At 45.0% G+C, this 8,390-nt stretch overlaps 1 long non-coding RNA gene across 1 annotated transcript; it reads right to left on the reverse strand.

The window, feature by feature from the left end:
* Positions 1-252: 252 nt before the first annotated feature.
* LOC134422587 (uncharacterized) lies at positions 253-6,215 on the reverse strand. Its single transcript, XR_010028849.1, has 4 exons — positions 6,100-6,215; positions 5,836-5,934; positions 3,807-3,871; positions 253-3,590 (listed from the first exon to the last, which is right to left on the reverse strand). It is a non-coding gene; the product is annotated as an uncharacterized LOC134422587 (long non-coding RNA).
* Positions 6,216-8,390: the final 2,175 nt, after the last annotated feature.

An 8,390-nucleotide genomic window follows, 5' to 3' on the forward strand; every position in this document is an offset into this window, starting at 1 on the left:
AGCTTTCCTCATCAGACTGACAGTCAGGAAGACTGTCCTTCTCAGGACTGTACAGATATTTTTACATAATTTATTCCTCAAGCTAATTCAAACAAATAAAATAAAAGTCTTAGTTGTATAGAAACAGATTTCAGGCATTTAGCTATCTATATAACTAAATGCTATAAGCTGAAAAGCAACTCTTTTCTTTGCACTCTGTCTCCTGAAAACGCTTCTTCAGCCTCCAGAACTCTCTGGAGAGGAGAGCCCATATTTGTCAAATATTGTGGGAATAAGAGAAAAAACAATAACAGCAACAAATTGCTTAATCACTATAGTTATTTTTATTCGTTATTATGAATATCATTTGCTGTAACACCTGTGTTGTGGCTGGTAATTTTGACACTTCAGTGCTTTCACTTTGTTCTACAGAGTTGTTAATTCAAGGACTGATGTCAGGGCAGAAAATATCAACCATCAGTTTATGGATAGCACATCCATAATTCAGCAAGCTGCCTTATAGCAACAGAATCCCACTCTTAGGAGGGTTTCTGTGGAAGGCACCAAGCAGATGAGCCCTGGATGACTGGGCAGGGTGTAGGGTTTGGACTCTGGTATGATGGCCTAGGGCACAGAGGGAGTGTGGTGCCAGAAAATGCAGAGCTTGGAACTGGTGTTTGGAAGATTCTCATGCTTGAGACATGATAGTAAATGCATGGAAAGGGTGCCAGAGTTTAGAAAGCTAAAATGTACTCCATGCAGAATGGGAAACTTCTGGGACTGCAGTTGAGGAATTCAGAACTTCAGTGAGGGAGTTTCTTCATGAGTCTTTGTCAGTGAACCTGATACAGATTTCAGCATCACACAGCTGAGAATTTGACCAGCCATTTCCAAATCCCCAGTGCTACACATGTTGGAGTCCCAAACAGCTGCTCTTTCAGACTCTTGTGTAATTGTGAGTCTTGGCCTCTCCTTGGGGATGACCCAGCTACCTTGTCAAGGAACTGCAACAAAATTCTGTGTCTCAGCTTAGTTATACAATCTGGGAAACAAATTCCCTCTGCTTTTGAGCATCCCTAAGGCAATTTTTGGTGCCACATCTTGAGTTTCTCCCTGTAGAAAAGCCAGATATGCAAAATTGCTCCTTACCCAGACTCACATCCCATTTAAGACCCCAGAATAGATTCAGAAGGATTCTGCTGAAAGGGTGATTTTCCCCTTTGATGGCTGAATCACTGCAGCATCTGTGTTGAGCTACAGCACAGCTCAAACACTGAGGGATGAGGGTGAAGAAATAACTAGCTAATACCTCTTTAAGAATCTACAAGAGCTAAGTAATAAAAAAGAAATAAAATAACTAAGATAATAAAAATATTATCTTACAGGTTTTATAAAAACTTTGCCTTAGGGATGCCACCTGGATGTGTTCCACTGACACAGCTGTTCAGACTTTTTTTCCCTTTGCTGCATAAAAAAATAGAGGCATCTGAACAGCTGTTTGGGTTAATTTTTTAATGCCTTCAGTAAGTAAAAATAAAGGCAAATTACATGAATGAGCAAGGTGATGTTGATGCATCTGTGTGCATCCACAGATGCTTTAAAAACTTTTCAGAATACTTCCATTGATAGTAAATAAAGGTCTGTTGTCCATGGAAGGAGCTGAGTCAGAAGGGCAAGTGGGGTACTTCCATTAGTTTGCTGACCAGGTGTAGCATTCTCTGTCCAGCATCTCTTCTCTGTACAAAGGAAAGGCTCCTTTTATTTAGGGCAAATTGGCAGACCTGATCATATTGAAATCAGTTCACAGTCACCTCATTGACTTCACTAACGTCACTAAAAATGTCATTAATTAAAACAAGCAAACAAATGAAAAATCCCATCCTGATTTTGCTTAAATCCATTCTGGAGCTGCCAGTTCCATTGCCTGCCAGGGAACTACTCCCTAAAAAGGTAGTTGAAGGCAGAATGGGAACAGAGCATGTAAGGGTATTTGGATAGACATCATTTTCCAATGAAAAATGTCATTTTTTGTTATTTTCAAAATCACTGTGTTGGGGGAAAGGGGGAGGCAGAGGAGTCTGCGCTGATTTGCGCTGCCCCTCCTGACACACAGCACACTGAGAGCAGTTCCAGGTTGAAAAAGAGTCAGGTTTAAAGGGGTGATGGAATGAAACAAGTGGGAGTTGTGATGTTTTTTGTTACCCAGTGTTTCACACACCTCTAGCGGCAAACCCTCTTCGTTGCCAAGACAACCCTGAAGAAATAGGAAATCCAGAACAATACGCTGTGTACGAGGAGCCTCGTATTCTCTGGTGCACGCGTTCGTTGTGAATGTCAGGGGAAACAGTGCCCTACCCTCCACAGCGACCCAGGTAAGCCCAGGAAAAGTTATAGGTGATGTCTGTGAGATTATATTGGCTGACATTTAGAGATTGTCTTTTGTCCTGGCAGCTACCAAAGCTCAAGGGCTGGCTCTGAGAGGCTGGGCACTGTATTCCTGCAGTGCAGCACTACCCAAGGCTGGCGAGGCAGCACCAGGAGGATTCCTGAGGCTGTCATGCAAGTAAGTCAGGGCTGGGGCTCTGGCTGCTCTGCCCAGCCAGTGCTGCATGTGAAAGTGTCTGCAGCAAGCAGGGAATGCCAGCCTGTGGTGATCTGCCTTTACAGCAGTTTCTAAAGATTTCTCAGGCAGCTGAACGCAAGGTTGTACAGCCATAGAGGTCTTTTTGCTCCATAACTGGGATATACTGAGCTGTGCTCTGTCTCTAGGTCAAAGGAAATATAGATGTGACTTAAGCCTCTTTGCTTAAGATCTTGGCTCAGTGCAGGACAGTGGAAGATCTGAAGCCTTGGGTTTGTTAATGCTTATTTATTTAAACCCAATAAATGAGCCTCGGACAAAGGTCCAGGAGGTCAGAATAAATATCTGCAGGGATGCTTATGGCACCCTCTTGCAGGCAGGAACCTCAGGAACTTTTTGTTTCTCAGAGAAATGTTATGTGCAGTTTTCAAATTGTAAGTTTTGCTTTTCCAAATCGTCTCCAAGTCATATTTAGGATTCTTACTGTATTCCCAGTGACAGGTAATAAGTGATAACGTTGTTCTAAAGAATTATAGGAATACTCTTTTTGCTATGCTTGAAGTTGTCATTGACCTCCTTGTTAGGAATGTCTGCACCCTTAGGAAGTAATGTCAGCTCCCCATTTGGTTATACCTCTTTGTTAAACAGGGGAGCAGCACTTGGAGCAGGGGACACAGCAATGCACAGCAATGCATCCATTTTGCTGTGCACTCAGTGTGAGGACAAAGCCATTTTAGCCTGCATTGAATCACATCAGCATCCCAAAAGTAAGCAGGAAAATGCCAACATCTTTTGCATCCTTTCATTCTTTGGCTCTCTGCTCCCTCGGTTCTGTCCTTTTTTATCAGCTGCCTGTCAGATGTTCACAGCAGGAAACTCAGCAGGTGTATCCTGATGAACATGGTCTTTAAGTGGGCAGGGAACCTTGGGGAAGTGCAGCTTCCTCCCTTCTGCTGCACTTCTAGAATCACATCACATTCGTCCTTTTGCAATTGTGTGCTGAGATACAACAGATCCAGGACTTTGGGCTCTGAAAGACAGGTAGCAAGCAGTGGTAGTTTGATATGACAGGAGCACCAAGCCAGCAGAACAAAACAGTTGGTGCTGACAACTCCGTGTCTATACTATCGACACTTGGGGGTTTTATCCCGAGGCTAGCATGAGTTTAGCCCTGTAGGCTGAGCAAAAAACTATGTGGTATTAAGTAAAGCACAGTCAGCCAGGGATTCACTTCAGAAACACTTACCTGTTCCAGAATAAGACACAGATGTAGATTAGCATTTGTAGAGCAGAGGGTCAAATTAATCAGTGCTGAAAAACAAGTGTTGCATATTTGAGCATCATAGCAAGACACTCTGAGCAGAGCTGGTTCAGCTTTCATGGCTCCATCAGCATGTCCAGAGCTTCAGCTTCCATGTCCATGACAGTCTCTCCCTGGCTGTGGGAGAAACTCCAGAAGCAACAGTTCTGCACTGTGCTTCCTTTGTCTTCCTGAAGAACAAACTCTACAGTGCACTGAGAACCATCACACCTTCATTCTATTAAAAGACACATCCTGTTAGAGCTTCGTGTGAGGCATCCCTGAGCTCAGGCCACTCTGATCCTCTTTTAGCACCTTAGAAACAAACTGAAAACTCCTGGCAGCTCAGGAACAAAGGAGTATGTGAAAGAACTGCAATTTCATAAACTATGGAGTGGGAGTTGGAGCTATAATAGAACATCCCGTTCCAAAAGGAAACAAATGACAGCCTGACGCTGCCGGGTAGTAGTGACGCGTGCGGCCGCAGAGTGAGTCAGTCTGTGTGAGCTTCAGATATGGACCTAGAGGGAAAACATTTGTGGCAGCAGGACTGATCACATGCTCATAGATGGAATTACCTCAGCTCATTTTTCATGTATGTGTTAATGTATTTGCTGCGCTTCTTCAGCAAAAGGAAAATAGTACAGAGGGAAAAGTCGCGTGTAGGAGCTGCTTTATCTGTCTCTTCTTGCAGCCTCCTGCTTCCCACCCACACTCCTGCACAGCCAGTGATAATGTATCATGAGCTATGTTTTGATATATCACTGTTTCGTTCAGTAAGATGGAATGTGCTGCTGTTATTTTTGTTATTATTTGTGTAATTTGGAATCCCAAAACATTGGTCTAAAGGCATAGGTGAATTGGACAATTAGGTGAATTACTGTGAAATTATTTCGTTTATCAGTGAAGTGATGTCTTGCTTTAATAGCTTAGAGCTCAGTTGAATGCTTGTATTCATTTTAAAATGAAAACTGAAGCCTAAGGATCCTTTTAAGGTCTGAAAGGAGTCTGTAGAGCTGATTCTCTGCTACATGGGGCATGCGTGATGATGTATAAATTGTGAAATGAATTGGCTGTTTACCGGAAAATTATGGTGATCTCCTGGTTGTGGTCCAAGATAAGAAACCTTGGCCATGGTTTAAGGACAAGGAAGCTTTAGTAGTAACTCTGTCTCGAGATGTTCCCATCTCAGCTTTTTTCCACACCGTTTTACTCCAGCTCAGCCCCCTCCCAGTTGTATCTAAACAACTCTTCATGTGACTCTGCAGCAAGCCACATCAGGAACTGCTGGTGGTTAAGACTGTGAACAAAAAACCCTGTAAAATAGGATGATGTTTTTTTTTCTTTTTTGTGTATGTGTTTTGGTTTGCTTTGCTTTTTGCTTCAACTAGATCAGTGCCTGATCAGCATTGCCCCCAGGAGCAACTGCTCTGGCCCAGCTGAAAGGCCTGAGTGTTATTTGGCAGGGGGGACACTGGCAGGGGCTGGTGGTGGGAACTCTGTGACAGCACTGCCACCAAAATGTGCAAATCAGGAAACCGTAGCTGGTAAAACATTGCTTCATTCAGCAGCAAAACAGAACAGCTGCTGTGTCTGCAGAAGGAAAGAGAAAAGGGGGATGTTATCTAGCTACAGAGTTAGGCTTGGAGGACAAACTGGGGGAAGGATTTGGGTTCAGGGTATAGAAGTCTCATGGATGAAAAATGCCTTAGAAAGCAATATCAGGCATTAGGCATTTCTGATCTCTTGTGCTGAAATATCATAAGCGTACATGACATTTCATGGAGGTTCAGCTAAATCTAAAGCAGAATTGTAGGTCTGAACTGCAGTCTAACCCTCAAACAGCACCAAAGTAGTGAGCTGAGAGCAAAAGCAGAACTCTCCTTGCACTGAAACTGAGAAGTTTGTTTTTTTCCTCTCAGTGAGCAATTGCCTTATTGATGTTTCAAAGCAATGTTATACTGGGGGAGCTCACCTGTCACCTCTCCCCAGTAGACATGGAAGGTCTGTGCTGGTGTAGCTGAAGTCCACAGGTGAGCAAACTGCTCTGGGATGGCTCTGACCTCCAGCAGCTCTAGAAGAAGAAAATTGTTGAAAAATACTTCATTAGGCATTTTGTTTATAGTGAAGCCTTGGCAAACCAGGCGAGTTACTCCTGCCATAGAGGGAAAGGGACTGTCTTGAAGTTGGTAGGGTGCCTATCTGCCCAAAACGACAAGCTCAGAGCTGGAGCCATCACCTCGAGCCACCATTATCTGCTGCATCCTTACATGTCCCCCGCCTCTGCCCTGGCATGGGCACTCTCCCCTCTTATCAGTGAGGTGCCAGCATTTCATTTGCACAGCTGAGTGCTCTTGAACTGACTCTGTGCATTCATCAAGGTCATGAAGCCATTCAATCCCTTGCTGAAGTAGCCTCTGCTCAGGAATGCAGGACTGCAATGGCGCAGCTTACAACACCAGAGGGATAACTTTCCTGCAGTACTACTGAGCAGCTTTCCTGGAAGAGGTAATGGTTTGCCAGTATTGCAGAATGGTAATTTTAAACCCATAAAGAGCTCTTATTGTAGTCTCAAAGCAGACTTGAAAACCGGCCGCGCCCTCTTTATCCTGGCTCAGATGAAGCGCCAGCGCCGTCAAAGAAAAAGGTGTTTGCAGCATGTGCCGGGTCCCGGCGGGGCTGGCACAGGGAGTGACAGCCGCCAGGGCTTCAGCATTGCCGGGGATTCTAGGAGAGGGTTTGCCTGCTGGCAGGCAGGAAAACCAGGGCTCCTGCAGCTGCTCACGGGTGGCATCCCGCACAGCAGCCCGCTCCATGCAGCCGTGCTGGGCCGTGCTCCCCCGGCAGCCCGGCCCGGCCCTTGTCACAAACCCCGCTGTGCCGAGGGCAGCCCGAGGGGCTGTGAGGGGCTGATGTCACTGCCCGGCCTGCGGCGTGACTCATGCAGAACAGAGGGCTCTTCATGGGCCGGGGAAAACACGAGGGAGGGCCTTGCTCTAGGAGGGAATGAGGCAAAGGTGCGGGAATAACCAGGGAGCTCGAGGAGGGGGCCACACCTCAGGGTTGGAAGGTCACCTCCTGTTTCTGGTTTCTTCCCTTGGGTTGGTTTGAACAATTCTGCTCTTGCTTTAATAAAAGATCAGGGCGGGGGAGGATGGATTTATTAGAGAGGAGTTCCCTGCACCTTGAGCTGCCTGAATTAGTCAGAGCAGGGAAGATGGAGCAGAGGAGGATGGTTCATGTCCTGAGAGGTGTGTGGGCAGGGAGCTCAGGCTCCCCACAAGCCGTGGCTGAGGCACAGCCCTCAGTGAGGGCCTCTCTGGGGGTGCCTCGCTGCCCCCAGTTCGCACTGGTGGGGGTGCATAGCACCACGGCAGCGTTCTTAGCAAGGCCAGGTGAAGCAAATTAATGAGAAGAGGGATAACCAAACCTGCTGACACCAGGGAGGGGATTCACAATGCCTGCCAAAGGTGCTGGAATGGAGGGGAAGAGGGGCCAGCTGCAGAACTGATGCTGCTGCCTCTTATGGAGCGGGCTCACGGCACCACTTCTCGGTTTGTAAAGTCAGATTCCTAAAAGCGACTGCACTTGTGGTCATGGTGATATGGACACTGGTTTCTGAGCACTTCCAAAAGTCTTTTGAGATTGCCTAAAATAAAGGATTGAGTACTGATGATGATAGAATGTGTTATATCTAATTATATGAGCCCTTAAACCAACCGTTTTCCCTTTCTTCCATCATTCCAATATAACTGGGTGCAGGAAGACACTCACAAAATATATATTGTTTCTGTGAACCACCCTATGCGAGCCCTTTTTGCAAATTTTCATTAAAGGTTCAGAACCACCAAATTGAAATAATCCTATAAATTTACATAGTCTGAACTGGCCACTGCCTCTGATTCTTCTAAATTGTTGTTTTATGTCTGCAAGAAAGCAAGTGAAACCTTCAGATTTAAATACCATTGAACTGTAAGACTTGGGAAATTCAGATTCTACTGTACATCAGCTTCTGAGCCTGAAATCAAGATTTGTTATTGTACACATGCTGGGAATCAGGATGAATAGCAAACATGCAAATTCAGTTCTTAATTATGAGCCACATGGAATTAAAAATAGATAAGCCAGTTCCATGAATGAGGAGGCAAGCAGAAGCACTGAGTGATTTCCTATAGATGTGAGGTCACAGTTGAATGCAGATATGGTTGTCAGGGATATGGATATGTTGTTGATTTTGTAAAGATGCTCACAAACTGCAAGGTTTCATGGATTTTCTCGTGACCAGAGATTTGCTCCGTGTTTACTGTTTGCTATTCACTACTATCACTTTTCACTAACAGAGTCAGGAAAACAATGTCAGGTGATTGGTACAACTGATCAACATATCTAATGAATAGCCAGGACTGAATAGTGGGGCAAAGGGACAGTGAATGTGTTCAAATGGGAAAGTGATGGCCCGTGATTTTTCTGGGAAACAAATACATTATGGAAAAGATCAGCTTTAGTTTTTGAACTAACTAAGATAGGGTC

Source organism: Melospiza melodia, chromosome 10 (assembly GCF_035770615.1).
Source record: "Melospiza melodia melodia isolate bMelMel2 chromosome 10, bMelMel2.pri, whole genome shotgun sequence".
Classification (NCBI taxonomy): Eukaryota; Metazoa; Chordata; class Aves; order Passeriformes; family Passerellidae; genus Melospiza; species Melospiza melodia.